Source organism: Orbicella faveolata, unplaced genomic scaffold, assembly GCF_042242905.1.
Source record: "Orbicella faveolata isolate gen_17 unplaced genomic scaffold, um_ofav_v1 contig_13, whole genome shotgun sequence".
Classification (NCBI taxonomy): Eukaryota; Metazoa; Cnidaria; class Anthozoa; order Scleractinia; family Merulinidae; genus Orbicella; species Orbicella faveolata.
Genome location: NW_028301540.1, coordinates 19,706,890 through 19,721,956, shown reverse-complemented (window position 1 = coordinate 19,721,956; position 15,067 = coordinate 19,706,890). Strand labels below are relative to the sequence as shown.

At 39.4% G+C, this 15,067-nt stretch overlaps 1 pseudogene; it reads right to left on the bottom strand.

The window, feature by feature from the left end:
• Positions 1-10,450: 10,450 nt before the first annotated feature.
• LOC110050844 (uncharacterized) lies at positions 10,451-11,956 on the bottom strand (annotated as a pseudogene).
• Positions 11,957-15,067: the final 3,111 nt, after the last annotated feature.

The following is a 15,067-nucleotide window of genomic DNA, read 5'->3' as shown; positions in this document are numbered from 1 at the left end:
TTTCTTGCTAATGTGTTCATAAAAAAATTGTACTGAATTCTTCTCTAAGTGAATAAACAAGCATATGGCTACCTTAAGTCACGTGACTAACTTCTAGCGCCTTTTTCGTACCTAAAACAAACATTTTTGATAGCTGATTAGTGAAATAAACCCTCATTGCAACCTTTTCCTATTAAACGAACTTATAGTTCCTTCCCTCAACTGATGCACTAGACCTAACTCTAACCCTAACCCTAACCCTAACCCTAACTAGACCTAGCCCTAACTCCACCCCGAACCCTAACCATAAACCTTAGGGTTAGGCATAGGTCTAACCCTAATGCAAAGCTTAGTGTTAGGCTTAGCTAATAATAACCCTAGCTTTACCCTCGCCTTCAAGAAAAGATATCTTGAGAAGGATTTATTCAATTGAGCTAAAATTTTCAGGATTTGTTGTTCTGAGTACGTTCTGTGGGATAGACATAGCACTTTTCCATCCAGTGCACTCTGTCGAGGTTATGTATTGAAACGTATGCTAGATTTTCTGTGTCAGATTTAACTGGTCATCATTTTACATGTTTTTAACTTTTGAAAAATCTCTATGCTTATCCCAGCAAGCAATTTGTCTTCTTTTGTAAAATGTAAAAATTATTCCTTTTGATCAGTTCTTGTGGGATTTATCCTTTCTCAAGTAAGCCCCTGGCATTCCCCAGCAGGTGGCAGATTTAATCAGCCGGTGTCAGGTTACAATACAGTTATAGGGTACACAAATATTTTTTTCATAATCTTTGGTCTTTGAGCTTTTTGAAAATGTATACTTTGCCATGGTTTGGAGTTAACTCTTAGCCACGAGAAAATGTTTGAAACATGGTGTGTTTTAGGTTAAGTCCCACCTTACTACCTTAATTCTTCACGCTAAAGCGAAAGCTTGAGTTTTTGCCGACGACTTCTCCGACTTTTGCAGTCATTTTGTTGGCCGTGGCGTTACCAATCGTTCCAAAAGTTGAATTCAGCTTCGAAATAATACTGTACATTACTATTTTTGTTTTCTAAAGTCCGGGAAACTGCTTCAAAACCTCGATCGATATTCAAAACTTACTTGAAAGCGTACAACCAATCGCCATGGTTTGAGGACTCTGTACTCGCTGATCTTCCATTCTGAGGACACCTAAACATTGATTTGTATTTTTCCTTTCTATTTTAAATCTCAAAGCAGTAATTTCTCCATGTTAGCCTTTGAAGTTTGTAGACGCGCCATTATTATTACAAAACAGTAATCCCAAGCGTATTATATGGTATGGCTGTGTGGGGCTCTTGCTCAGATTATTTGATGAAAGATCCAGAACTAATCCACCTCAGAGCAGCAAGACTTATCCACAAACTACCAAGAGACATGGAAGACGAAACAGTACTCATAAATGCAAATTGGACGCCATTAAAATATTTTTTATTGTTCTCGTATTCTAAACATAACGCGTAGAACTTTTTATAATATGGATTTAGATCATGTAAATAGTCTAGTTGTTAAGAACGCTTTTTCTTATAGTCTTAGGAAATCGTTAAATTGCCTGGAACTCTTTACCTGACACTATCAGACAGCTTGAAAACCCTCTCTCTTTTACATGTAAAAGAAAGATAAAATCGATCATATCCTATGTCAGGGACATCAGTTTCCAAAAGGAATGCTCCGTAAATTATAATAAGAACCCTGAAATTAGGCATTTTTAAATTATTTGATCCCTCTTTTTACCATTATCGTATACTATTTTTAGCTTTATGACAATTGTATTGTAAATTTCTGTTCCCCTTAACTAGACTTAGTAGTAGTAGGTCCACATCAGCTGTACACTTGCATATTTTTAAACCTACTTGTTAAATAAATAAATGTATGAATGTATGTATGTATGTATGTACCAGTTCTCAGCGGCCAAAAGAAAGTTCACATGAGGTCGAGGCCATGTGTGCCACGCAGTCAGCCAGCCAGCCAGTCTAAGATGGCGTCCAAACCCTGAAATCATCTGGCATCGCGGAAAATCGCGGGACATAAACCCGCGGAAATGACCCGATTAGTGTGCGTTCTCCTATCGTCGAACGCAATTATAGTCACTTCTGACGCGCCTAGAGTCGCTATTTCAATGAGATTCGATCGCAGTCTCGGCGCTTAAGGCGATTCCCTAGTAAAAGAACCCGCCATAGATTTCCGGTGAAACTTGGTATGCTGTTGTTACAGGACAAGCAGATATTAAAAACGTAGTAAAGAGGGGGTACCCGTGTTCGTTTTCACGCCACAATGCTGAAAAATACGGTTATTTAGGTGACTTTTGGTAATCTCCGTGCGCAACAAATAAGCTCGATTATTTTTCAATGCAGCGTGTTATACCACACAGAGTTGACTTTCTTTGATGGTTTATTCATCTACATCCCAAGAAAAAATGTCTTTAAATGCCCTGCATTTTTTTATCCTTCAAAGGAAACATAATTTGGGCATGCGTTGTTGGGCCCATCATGTCTCCCTCTGTAGTATTTATTTAGTAGCCATAGATTTCTGCTAATTTTTTCTCAGTCATTGAGGATATTGTTCTCATTGAAATTATGAAATAAAGAGTGGGGGTCACCGTGCTCGTTTAAGAGAAAAGGAGCATTTATTTCGCTATCGAGCTTAGTTTGAGGGAAATCTCTTACGTTTTGTACACGCACGCGCTCATGTAAGCGCGCTAATGACCCGAAAATCGTGCGCAGTAGGGATGCGCAATGCAATACTAAGGAATCACCTTAAACATAAACAAACTGGTGCCTTTTCTAAACGGCTTGACTTGCGAGAGACAAATCATCGTTTTTTCCTCGGAAACGAGTACAGGGACCATACAATTTTTTTTAAATTTAGTTTGAATGCAGAGATCACCTTGTTTCTATACAGTGAATGTAGACCAATTTCTATTGCAGAGTAAAAAATCATCACGGAAAATGAGAGCATGGCTAGCACTCGTAAAAGATAATATGTGGCCCCAGAACACTGCGTACTTGGAACATACTGTATCCCTAGGCCCTGTCGACTAAATATGAGTGCCTTTATAATGAAACGTACATCAAATTGCTCCTTAACATTGATGCAATACATCCATTGTTGTATTTCTCGCTTAACTTTCTCCCTATTTTTCTGCTCTCTTGAAGCCTAAGGTGAATGGTTCAAATATAAACGTTTCTCAAAGCAGATAGTCTCAGGAATTATGGGGTTTATTGAAGGTCCTCCTGCTCCTAAACGAATACTGGGACCCCCCTTTTTTATTTCAAATTCTAAGTTCTCTTGATATAAGCAGCCAACAGGTAAGGTTTGAAAGAAAATCTATTGTGAGTTCTATTTCGACGGAATTACCTTAACCCTTTGAGCCCTAATTACACATATACGCGTAATTAATGGTCGTGCTCTTTGTTTTACTTGTGACGTCATCAATTTAAATGCCATCAGATATTCTTGATAAGCAGATAGTAGAACTAGGCTAGACCTTTCCGTACATTGGTCAGGTTTAAATATCGACGACATTCTGACGTCACAAATCGAAAAACAACGTTATCAGTTTTGGTGCAAAAACGGTGGTAAAATGGTCCACTATGCCAATAATTGATCAAGGCCCATTTCTAGGCTTCGCCCGTAATTAACACCCAACTTTTCACGGCAGCCAAAAAGAACATGCAACGCAAAAGGTAGCCAGAGTAAAAGGGCCGAGAAAAAAAAGAAAGGAAAGGGGCAACAAACAAAATTGAGAACGGGTAATAGGACAATCTCGTTCCCAGAGTCTTCTTTCCCCTTGACCAGCGGTCGGAAAACGAGAGCTCTGGGAGCAACCATTTCAGGCATGCGCCATAGATGCAGACTGCGCAGTGAAACCGGATGGGCAGAATCACCAGAATTCGGTTATTTCAAAATGGTTGCTCCCAGAGCTCTCGTTTTCCGACCGCCGGTCAAGGGGAACGAAGACTCTGGGAACGAGATTGGTAATGGCAAAAAAAGGAAGTCCAAATTTTGACTTATGCGCATGCCCGGAATTGAAATGTTGCTCAATTTTGTACCTAATCCTCGAAAAATCTCTCCTTTCGGTAAAAAAAGCTTTCTTAGCAAAACTTAGGCTTATTTAGCGTCATGGCAGCCAAAAAACCTGACTAAACGGTTAAAAACGTATTTTTTGGCGAAAGTTTGGTAGTCAAAGGGTTAATCGCCATAAACCACACCATCTTTGTTCGGCATTCCTTTGTTCATGTTAGACGCGTGTACATGGTCTGATCGCGTGGTAATAAAACGCACACGATGCCATTTCAGTAACCGATAGCTTTTTGTGAACATAGAATAGTAATAAAAGGACAAGATCCCTAAAAAACGAAAAGAAACCGGCCACTCACCATGCTCACATCATAGTCGGCCATCTTTGCTACCATGTGCTCGACTACTAATCACGTGATCTGTTGGCTTTGTTCCTTCCTTAGAAACCATTAGTAACTTCCCAGTAAACCATTAGCAAATCACTATTACCTCATTAGAACAAATAGGGCTAGGAAAACTTTTGATAAATGCGAATTTCAAGGATATTGAAATCTCAAACTAGGAATTTTAGATTAACAGTTGTTAAACCGATTTAAGAGAAATGGGTGGGAGGACGACATCATGGGGTGAATAGAGATGTGCCTAAATACGAAATACCAACTAAAATAAAATGCGAAATAAATAAATGCGAACCAAATACGGACTCGCCGCAAATTTACGATCATTGTTTTTTGTGACCTGTGACCTGTACTTTAGCCCCGCCGTCGAACAAATGGCGGAAATTTCGTCGATCGCGTAAACAAAAAAAGTTACGAACTTTATATGCTTTCCCAATTTTCCCTGTAAGCAGCAATATTTTAACGTCACTAATGGAAAGCTGGTGTATTGTTTTCGTAGGGAATCAATTTTTTTCAGACAAAATTAACCTAAAGAAGGTCTCTGAGCACGATATTTCCCAGCGGTATACAAGAAATTTCGGTGCGAAGACACATTTTTCCCCCAGATACTCTTTACATATTGTATCCTTATAAGCACGCCACTGAATATCTAAGCAAGAAAGCCTCTAAGCAAGCAGGGGAAGCCTTGTTTTCTTAACAGTAAATGCCGACAAAATTCATACTTGCCCAAGTATAAATAAATCAACCGAATGACATCCTCGCGTACCTAGCAGTCCGCCGTTCCTTCGACCATTACAGCCCGCATTATTACCTGAGCCCGCGAGTAGGGTTAGGAAGGGTAACCCGAGAACACTGATCCCCGGTACCCCCACTACAGGTTGAAATTTTGAACGTTTTGTTGTGCATATGTAACAGACTTTGTGGGTTCAGAATCGGGAGCAGGAAACATCATTAAACATATTGCCATTTCCTTTGCTGTGGCTACGAACTCGTTCTAGGCTTCACAATTTGCTCAGCGGAATTACCGATAAAACAAGCAAACGACCTAAAAACACATATTCCATAGCCAGATTGAGCCACGAACAGAAGGTAACAACTTTCCTTCTTTTTGCCATCGCCATCTCCTTATGCCGAAAACAGCTTTTAGATATTATTCTGTTACATTTGCACAGCGAAACGCTCGCAATTTCACCGCCACGAGTAATCTATTAGACAACCCATACGCGAAATCTTCATTTATTTTTATTCTTTTTTGGGTGGTCCGTAGGGGGTCCGTAGGGATTGTCCATGGACCGTTCTGTAGGGTAGTTCGCGGACCTGGTCTTAGTGGCGCTCCGTGGACCGGGGGGGTCATTGTTTTCGGGTTACCCGGTTAGGGAGACGCAGAAAGCTGCACTTACGGTTTTCCGATAAGAATTTCGTGATCAGAATTCAACAGATTAGAGTGTATTCCCATAGAAAAATTGTATCAAATTAGTGTTATGTAAGGTTCTCCTTGTCAGCGTGACAACATAAAATGTCGCACTAAAACCGCGACAAGGTCTATAGATTGTTAAGTGAACATCTCCACGGCCAACACACTGAGTGAAACGTGAAATCTTCGATCTCATTTTCGTGGATGATAAGTCGCTAGCTGAAACAACTGCTAACCTTTCTTCCTTCCTACAGGGGAGGGGGGGGGGGAACTCTCATACGAAAAGGTCTTGGGTGAACTCTTGTCTTACTTAGAGTGTTGATGGCAAAACAAAGAAATAATAATAAAAGAAACGCTCTTATTTCCGTTTTTACGCTCGATTTCCGCCGGTTTCTCAAGTCCGGTTTACTAACGAACGTTCCTTTCTGGAACTCGAGTTATTTCGTTTTAAGTGGTATCTTTTGATTTAGGGGTCAGATTAAATTTGCAGGGGAGTCTTACAACTTCAGAAACAAATCTTCCTCCAAAAAACCATATCTGCACATTGGTAGCTATATTTTAACATAGCAACGCCTATAGCAACGGTTGTTTACATTCCAAAAGTATTAATAAAATAGATTCAGTACGGTTCATCATGATTTTAATAATACTTGACAGGAAAGCTTTGGAGATACTATGCTCTTATGCGAATTTTGCATCATGTCCCTGAACATTGTTTCCTGTACCATGTTATACGTCCCTTATGCTTGGTTAACATTTTTATGACCGGTGCGTATTCGGGTTTTCAATGGAATATTTATGTAAAACCTTTCGATATACCCCCTCCCCCTGTCTCTGCCGTCCCCCCGTTCACAGGGCTAATTTGGGCTTTCGGAAACCCAAGAAAAACTTCAAAGCCTTATTTCTCAAAACGACCAAACAGATGGATTACCAATATTCCAAACACGATATCTCCATTGGGTTTCAACCGAATGTTGTCAAATTTTCACGATTGGTAAAGGACACAATTGCCTAGGTCGCAAAGCTCTAAAATTTGCAATTTATGCAATTTGTTTCCTGTTATTCAGTTAAGGTGGTCTTATACATATATATATATATTTTTTTTTTGCAAAACAACTCTGTGGAACAGTTTTGGTACCACGTTAAAGGACTTTGTACTCTGACTTCAAAAATGAGCTTTTCCAGGTCATGTGCCACGATAGTTAATGAATAACTAGCTCCCAAGTGTTAAAAAGTGGTGTTCATTATAAACACGATAACGTAATGATGAATGGTTCGAGAAGTATGGAATTAAGTTCATTCTGTCCATAAGCAAGTTGTCAGAGTTGTCCAGGAGACAAACCTCAGAAAACAATGTTTTGAGGGGGTTTTTCTCGTGAAATGGTGAAAAAGTATACTAATATTAATTGATATTAACTATATTAACTAAATAACAGGGAAAAATTTCATAAATTGCAAATTTTGGAGGTTTAAGGCCTAGATAATTGTGTATTTCACCAATGTTGAAAATTTGACAACATTCGGTTAAAACCCAGTGGAGATATCGTGTGCGAGATACTGATGATCCGTCTATTTGGTCATTTTGAGAAATAAGGCTTTGAAGTTTTACCTCTGTCTCCGAGAGCCCAAATTAGCCCTGTGAACTAGGGGGATAGGGAGGTTAGAGGCAGGGGGAGGGGTATATTTAGAGGTTTTACATAAATGTTTCATTGAACACACGAATACACACCAGTCATGGAAATGTTAACCAAGTATAAGGAGCGTATAAGATGGTAGAAGAAACAATGTTCGGGTCCATGATGCAAAATTCTCAGAACTACACATCTTTAAAGCGTTTGTGTAAAGTATCATTAAAATGTACTGAATTGAATCCATTTTGTGAGTACTTTTAGACTGTAAACAGTGTTTGCTATGGGCGTTGCTATGTTGAAATATAGCTAGAAATGTTCAGATTTCTTAATTTAAACGTAAATTCAGGAGTAATTAGAGGAAAATCGTTTCAAAATACGATTTACAAATGGACAGGGATGTTGAATCTTCATGTTCCGAAAAAATGGTTTTTTGGAGAAAAATTTATATCTGAGAGTATAAGACCCCCTTAATATAGCTAATATTAGTTACTATTAGAGTATACTATTTCACGGGGAAAACCCCTCAAAACACAGTTTTCGGAGGTTTGTTCCCTGGACAACTTCCTAATGGACAGGATGAACTTAATTCCATGCTTCTGGAACCATTAGTACGTTATAGTGTTTAAAATTAACGCCACCTTTTAACACTTAGGAAATAGTTGTTCATTAACTATTGTGGCATGTGACCTGGAGAAGCTCATTTTTGAAAAAAAAATGAGACCCCGTTAAGCCACGCCCAGATTGGTCTCCTGTAGGGGTTTAATTCAAATTTTCTGACGAGCATCCCCGACCATTTCCTTTTGGGTTCTCCCCTACCCCCCCCCCCCCCCTTCCCTCCGATGAACACACACCTGACTACAGTAGATATATTATCATAATTATATTTTGGCGGGAACAGCTCACCACATGTGCACAATTTCTCCTGCTTGAAGCATTTGTTTTAGTATTCCCGGAAGTACGGGTTTTTAGATCTTATCTGTACAGGCCCGCAAATTATCCCCAAATTGGACCGCAAATGATTCCAGGACCGAAACTGATTCCACTGCAAAAAGTTAGGAATGGCGTGGACTCCATGAAAAGTCTATGGATGGATATATATATAAAGACAGCAACATTGACCACTCTATTTCATGGCGTATCATTTCATCTAGCTCAGTCCTACAACAGCTCAAGTAAAAGATGTAATCTCTTTCTCAAAGAGAAATTTTAATCATCTGTCGACCTGATCTGTCATCACTTAACAAACGTAACGAACTTGTATCTTCTTGCCGCCACAAAAACAAAGAATTACTACTTAACAACTAAACATTTAAACATTTAAATTTTCTGCAACAATAATTATGTAACTTTTATAGTATTTAACCGATGGTTATGAATATTCTTGTCATTAAAATCCCCTGAAGAGTGAGCGATCACTAACACGCTTGTCGGGATGAAAGTGTATTTTTTTTTCTATTTTCAATAGCTGGTTTTCACGTGACGTCACTAAAATTCGAACTACAAAACTATTGATCTTCCTGAGATTTTACTTAAATGATGTATAAGAGCAGCTAAAAACTAATATTCACACAAATTTTCGCTCCGAATGGGTTCTTGGTTTTGTGATACACTACGCTTGAATTTCTAAGCTTTTGCGTGACGCGGCATTTACATAACGGCCTAGAGAGCTGTCATGATGGTTAAAAAAGTGACTTATTTCGGGAAACTTGGCTATCTGAACAGTTCATGTCTTAGAAAAAGTATTATTTCAATGCTTTAGAGTTCCTCGAGGGATAAATTCACGCTTTTGTAGCAAAACGCATTGACAGATGTTTTTGTTGGTTTCCGGCCGCCATGTTGGTGCCCATACGGATGGGCACCAACATGGCGTCTCCATACATATCTCTATAAATTTGGGTAAAAAATTTCTCCGCATATTTCGCATAAGAAAAATTGCCGTGACCAGAATTTTGGCGAGAGTCTTTGTATATTTCCCTTCTTTCATTTCCCAGATTCTGGACTTTATCTACTGACCGGTTTTGATTTTTGTTTTGATCTATTTTGAATTGCGTGACACTGAAAACCAGCAATATAGCTAGCTAGCTAGCTCTCTCTCTCTCTCTCTCTCTCTCTCTCTCTTGAAGGACACTTATATCACGTATAATAGGGCACTTATGTAGCGTTAGGGCACTTGTGTCACGTTCAAAAGGGCACTTTGTAGCATAGGGCACTTACATCACGTAATATAGGGCATTTAAACCACATTAGGGCACCTTTGCAACTTTGAATAGGGCGCCTTTGCAACATTCTAACATAGGGCACTTCCATCACATTAGGGCACCTTTGCAACGCTGCATAGAACACTCTTTAGCCGAAACAGAAAAAAGGACCGTTTAACAATTAATCTGTCTGTGTATAGTGTCTTTGGCAAGTCCAGAAAGGAGTCCGATGTTGTATACTTTTCAAAATGGTCAATAAAGAAATAAATTATGTTTCTGGAAAGTGTGTTGTACTTTGCACTACCCTTTTAAGTGTTAAACCCTTGCACCAGGTGTTATTATCTCGTAAACACGTTTGTTTGCTGTTGTTGATTGCATCTTGCCCAAATAACGTGGGTGTTGTTGATGCATTATGCAATGAAGTTGCGGAAAATTTATCTTTACCTTTGGGGACTGCTAGGAAGGCCCTCCCCCCGCCCCGCCCCCTCCCCAAAAAAATTATATTAAGACGCGCGCGCTACAGGCACAACGATATATTTTGTTGAGGGAATTACTACATAGTTTTTAACGGTTACGCTGATGCGAATTGCAGTGTAATCACTGAAACGAATTCAACAAAGAACGGTACAGTTGGAAGAGATATTGAAATCTAAAGTAACTCTTTAATAAACTAGATTAACTAAATCTTAGTTTTGCTCAACTACCCACTTTCTGAATAGGGTGGAACTGATGTGACCCTGTAAGCCCGCTTTTTTTCAAGAAGCATTTATTGCGGTTGATATCTGGCCTGATGCAAGCCTTGCCCCGTTCAACGACAATATCACAGCATCGTCATTATCTTTGGTCTGACTTACTACACTTCTAACTTCAGCAACATACACTTTCAGGTAACCAAACAGCGTAGGTGACAGCACCACTGGAGCAGGGCCATGAATGTCTGCAGTCTTGTCCTTCTTCACAGTAATGACGACACTTCCTTGGCTTAGCTTTGCTTTCTTGAACTCGCCCATAGTCATGTTGGCTAGCACACCTGATCTATGGGCATTTGCCATTGTTATTTAAGTTAGGATGAAATCTCTAATTAGCGTGTACTCTACTTGGTTAATTTGAAGGCAGTGAGCCCCACTAAGCTGACTGATGAGGGAGACTACCTTTCGAGTTGATTCTCTCTGCTCATATTCTGCCACCATTTCGGGTGTTATCAGGTTAGAAAGATCTTCATCCTGTTTCTCTAGATGCCTGCATTGACTCTCTTTCTTGTAAGATGACGACCATAAGCGAGCCTTCTCGTCAATTAAGTGAACACTGGCCTCGTTCACGTTCACTGCATCAGGACTTTCCTTTTTCCACGACCTCAGAGGAAAAACTTTTCCGCATTCCAAACTTGGATGTCGCTTTTTGAGCTTTTTCTCGAGACCACATGTGAACGTCTCTCGAATGGCGAGGAAGATCAATTACCTGAGACTTGCATCCTTTTAAAGGACAAAGACGCTTTTTCCTGCGTGTAGAAGACGCCTGACAAGACTCATCCTTTTCTCCAGATACACGGCTTTTGTCGGATACCTGCTTACATTCCTTTTTTTCTTTAATACAACTGTTGTTGTCAACTTCTTGATTACAACTGTCATCTTCACTGCCATCGCAGTCACTAGAAGTATTCTCCTTTTCCCAGCCAGTGACCACCATCTCCTGATCACCTAAACTTTTGTCGTGGGGTAAAAACTGCTCAACGTCATAGTCCTCTTCATAACTAGACGCTTTGCTGCGTGTACCCAGGCAGTCGTTATACTGAGAGGCACTAGCTATATTGCAATTGAGCTAAATGTTCTGCATTTGAAGTCGTACGAAATTCAATCGAATCCGAGGATGTGCTCAAGCTATTCTGCTTTTGATTGCATTTCTTGGAATCGAGTAATACCTCATTACTCGTTTGCAGGTCTTAAAGGCAAGAAATGAGTCAAGGTCTTTACATCAGCCTATAAACGTTTCAGTCTATTTTCCTTAGCCTTTGTCGTTGTTATTTGTGTTTCTCAAGCAAGCGAGACATTTTGAATTTTAGAGTTATGGCGGTGCGTGACATAGACCTACGAACGCGTTTGTCAAAAAACATATACTTACCTCGTGATTTTTAGCCCATTCAGAAGTTAAAGCATTAAGAAAAGTGCTTATGTAAATGCTTGTTTATTCCGTACAGATAATCAGTCGCCTAGATAGCCAAAGTAAGTTCCAGATGCTTACACTATTTACCGGCCGCAATGTTGGCGTACCACGGAGGTATACCAACATGGCGGCTCCATACTGGTCTCTGTAAATTTGTGCAAAATATTTCGACGAATATCTGAGCTTGGCAAAAAACACAGACTTAAAAACTGGAGAAGTATCATATTTATTAACCTCCTATAACATCACAATTTCTTGATTTTGTCCACTAAATGGTTTTCAAATAATTTTTTATTGTGTCACGATTGCGTGACAGTGCAAGCCAAGAATTGTTTTGCTGTGGTCAACATATATTAGCTTCTTTCAGGTTAAATGTACAATAATTCGCTACATGGGTTTCACTCTTGTAAAGACACATAGCTCTGTTACAAGAAAATAATGAGAAAATATCGTTTAGTTCGAGATTTTATCTTTATTATACTTAACGAAGTTTCTCAGAGCGTTTTACTTAGGTGTACTCGAACAGATACATTGGTAAACAAATTCTCTAACCTTTCTGCTCTTGTTGCTCAGAAGTTCTTGAGTTTGTGCTGGGATTCTATTTGGTTCACGATCACGTCTAAAAATACGATGACACTTGTGAAGATGCTTTTTACCAAGTTGAAGAGTTGATAGCCCCTGTTGATGACTCCTTTGGTATAACTGTCTGACAAGATTCTTGATCAATTCATTCAAAATGTTCGCTGGTAAATTGATCTCTCGTAAGGCTTGCAGACCGACCCGTTGCGAAAACGCTTAACGTCCTTTAGTATAGATCGTTTTCACTGTCACGCAATAAAAAATAAATCGAAAACCATCCAGTGGAAAAAGCTATGAAATTATGATGCTATAGAAGATAACTAAATAAGCCACTTCTCCAAGTTTTTTGGCCTGTGGGTTTCCCCAAACCTCAGATATTCGTCGAAATGTTTCGCCGATATTTACAGAGCCCAGTATGAAAAAACGCCATGTTGGTGTACCTCCGTGGTACACCAATACGGCGGCCGGAAAATAGTGTAAACATCTGGAACTTACTTTGGCTATCTAGGCGACTGATTATCAGTACTGATCAAACAAACATTTACATAAGCACTTTTCCTAATGCTTTAACTTCTAAAAAGGCTCAAAATCATGGGATAAGTATATATTTTTCGACAAACTCGATCATAGCCTTGTGTCACGCACCTCCATAACCCTGAAATTTAAAATGCTCTGGATTCCAAACGAAGCACGCTATTGAGCTGTAAAATTGTAAACAGATATAAATATACCGCCTCTTGTGCCTGATGAGGACAAAAACTTTGGTGGCTCTTTCGTTTTGGATTTTAGAAAGTGATGACGTCACGTGAAAACGATCTATTGGTCTACCGCGAACGGTGTGTTCGTTTGTATGTGATTTCATCGCCCTAGAAATGGAATGTGTTTTACGTAGAGTACACATGTACCTTTCTCACCCTACCCCCACTACTTCCTTGCCTCTAGACTAATTAATTAATTGAAATTAATTAATTAAACAAACATTAAAGTTTACACCTTAGCGCCATATGGCCATATTGCCATAGCGCCATAGCACCATAGCACCATAGCACCATAGTGCCTTAGCGGCAGGCAGCTCCCACAACCATCCCAATAGTGCACTCTGCACTAAACTAGTGAGACAATCTCAGAGCGCAGAGTGCAGAGCGCAATTGATAGCTCTGGTACGGTAGTCCCATAAGTACTCACCCATGCTCGGTTCACTTCCGGTTTGTGTCTACCTTGGTAGTCTGCTACGGCTTTTCCCCTTTGCAGTGTGTATGTTTCAAGGTTGTATTTTCATTCAAGGTCCAAAAATTACGTACAAATTAATTACTACTGGTGCTTTAAGTTGATTTTCGTTCATTTTAAATTCAACAATACGCTGAAGCAGCAAACGTGACAATTTAGCTCTTCACGCCAACTTTGTAACTTGCTACTTTTGTTTTCCTCGCAAAGGCATGTAATATGAAACCCTTGTTTTCTCCAACACCCGGAAGATGTGCTTGTCTTTTGGAGATAAATGAAAGAACGTTAAATATCTGATGTAGTGATGAAGAAACGGAACAGAAACGATGTTGTTTACTAAAAATACAAATTTTTACGAATGAACAAGAACTAATTTAATTATCAGATAGTCACGAAATACCACTTTCTTTTTCTGTTGCCACCTTTGTTGTTAACAATAAAACAATTCAAAATTAACACACAACGATATCGATGGCTGAGAAGCGCTTCAACGAAAAGTATTGAAAATAAACAGCGCTACTTGGCCGATATGAATGAGTCTCCTCAAAGACTGATTAAATTAATATCCGCTTTTCATTAGATGCCACGGAGTCTGCAGCAATATTTGAGCACTTTCCTGGTTTCTTTTGTTACAAATTTACAATTTGCGGAGTATTAAAGCAACTAACTTGGGAACTTTCTGGTCTCTCTTACAGACACGATCAAGGCAAGAAATAAACAAGCCGCTAAGGAGAAGCAATACATTTGTACCCTGACAAGCACAATGTTGTAGAATGAAAACAGCAGATGATATTTGTTGAACCGACCTGTGTGTAATTCTAAAAGCTACGCAGCCACAGTAACATTTCACTTTTGCAATAAAAAGGGACAATTGGCGCTACCTGAAAAATAACTGCCTTGGTCACATGACATGACATTTAAAATACCGCGTGGAAAAATAGTGTATAACACTAACGATGCTAGAACGCATGCGTCTTACATGTTGAGCTCTACCATAAGGAAAACCACTCAACATTTGTGTGTGATTCCGTATGCACTGTATCCTCCACCTAATATAAAGGCACGCGTATATAATATATATATATATATAATATAAACGCACGCGTTTAGAGCAAATTAGTTTTGTTTTAAAGAGAATGGTACCACAAGGAGAGCAAGGGGTTGCCTGAAACAAATATATAGCTTTACGATGTTCAGACCTAACTGACGGCGATGAAACGTGTTTTGCGTAGAGTAAACATGTACCTTTCCCACCCAACCCCCACCACTTCCTTGCCTCTAGACTAATTAATTAATTGAAATTAATTAATTAAACAAACATTAAAGTTTACACCTTAGCGCCATAGGGCCATAGCGTCATAGTGCCTTAGCGGTACGCAGCTCCCATAACCATACCAATAGTGCACTCTGCACTAACTAGTGAGACAATCTGAGATAGTGCAGAGTGC